The following is a 2,151-nucleotide window of genomic DNA, read 5'->3' on the forward strand; positions in this document are numbered from 1 at the left end:
ACTTACAAAAACGTTTTCGTAAGTTGGTGCAGGGAAATAAGACGGTCGAAGAATACTATGAGGAATTTGAGCAGCTTATCAACCGGTTGGAGACCGAAGAATCGGAGGAGACTCTCATGGCTCAGTTCATAGAAGGACTTCAAGACCGAATCTCTCGCAAGGTGGAAAGGCAACCCTATCATGACTTGCAAGAAGTGGTACATTTAGCTATTCAAGCCGAGCAACATATTAGACGAAAGGTGGCAACCGTTAGCCGAGTTAAAGTCAATCCGTGGACTCCGGGAACTTCTAAGCCACCGGACAAAGGCAAAGCGATCGAGGTGGACTCGCGGTTTAAGAAGAATACGGTGGAAAACTCCAAGGCTCCAATCCGACCGGAAGCAAGTAAAGCCGTTTCTACTAACCGTTCTCGAGATATAATTTGTTTTAAATGTCAGGGACGCGGACATATGGCGAGAGAATGCCCTAACCAGCGAGTCATGATCATAACCACCAACGGTTACGAGTCCCAAGATGAACCGGAGGAAGATACTAGCGACCCGGACGATGGAATTGAATACCCGGACGTAGGTGAACTTTTGGTCATTCGTCGGGCGCTCAACATGACGGTTAACCCGGAAGAAACCGTACAACGGGAAAACATATTCCATACAAGATGCACCGTGAGCAACAAGGTATGTAGTCTCATTATCGACGGTGGTTCTTGTACTAACGTGGCTAGCAAGTTATTGGTCGACAAGTTAGGTCTACCCACGAGAAAGCATCCAAGACCGTATAAGTTAAGGTGGCTTAATGACACCGTGGAGCTCAAGATCGCTGAACAAGCCACGGTGAACTTTAGTATAGGCAAGTATCACGACGAGGTCTTATGTGATGTTGTGCCTATGCAAGCCGGGCATCTCCTACTCGGAAGACCTTGGCAATACGACCATGAAACCTTGCATAACGGGCGTACCAACTACTACACGTTCATGCATAACAAGCGGAAGGTTACTCTAGCCCCACTCACACCCTCCGAGGTACATGATTTACAACGTAAGATGAGCAAGGATGCCCCGGTAAGTAAGGCTAGTCTCTTTGTATCTTCTAACACGGTTGGTAAGGTTTTAAACTCCAAACACACCGTGCTACTTATGATCTTCAAAGAAAGTATGTTTTCAGGACTAGAGTGTCTAGACTTGCCCGCCGAAGTGAGTACCATGCTTAAGCAATTTGAAGATGTATTTCCCGAAGAAATTCCATCCGGCTTACCTCCGATCCGTGGAATCGAACACCAAATTGATCTCGTCCCCGGATCCGCCTTACCAAACCGGCCCGCATATAAGATGAACCCCACGGAAGCTAAGGAGTTAGAATCACAAGTTCAAGACCTCATGTCGAAGGGTTACATCCGTGAGAGTCTTAGCCCTTGTGCCGTGCCCGTGTTGTTAGTACCTAAGAAAGGCGGGACGTGGAGAATGTGCGTGGACTGCCGAGCTATCAACAACATTACCATCAAGTACCGACACCCCATTCCTCGCCTCGACGACATGTTAGATGAACTTGATGGAGCCACTATCTTTTCGAAGATAGACTTGAAGAGTGGATATCACCAAGTTCGCATGAAAGAAGGAGACGAATGGAAGACCGCGTTTAAAACCAAGCAAGGCCTCTACGAGTGGCTAGTCATGCCGTTCGGCCTTACCAACGCCCCTAGTACATTCATGCGACTCATGAATCATGTCTTAAGGGCCTACATTTGTAAGTTTGTAGTCGTTTATTTCGATGACATTCTTATTTATAGCCGGAACTTATCCGAACACTTATCACACCTTGAGCAAGTTCTTGAGACTCTCCGCAAGGAAGAACTCTATGCTAACCTCAAGAAGTGTGTGTTTTGCACTGATCAACTGGTCTTTTTAGGTTTTGTTGTAAGTTCACAGGGCATACAGGTTGATCAAGAAAAGATTAAAGCCATAGAAGAATGGCCGACTCCCACTACCATTGGTCATGTTCGAAGTTTTCATGGGCTGGCTAGTTTTTATAGACGTTTTGTGAAGGATTTCAGCACCGTAGCTGCACCCCTTACCGCCGTGATCAAGAAGCATGTAGCATTTTCATGGGGAGAAGCTCAAGAGAGAGCTTTCCGGGAGCTTAAAGATCGTCTAACGC

Source organism: Capsella rubella, unplaced genomic scaffold, assembly GCF_000375325.1.
Source record: "Capsella rubella cultivar Monte Gargano unplaced genomic scaffold, Caprub1_0 scaffold_26, whole genome shotgun sequence".
In the NCBI taxonomy this organism is placed as follows: Eukaryota; Viridiplantae; Streptophyta; class Magnoliopsida; order Brassicales; family Brassicaceae; genus Capsella; species Capsella rubella.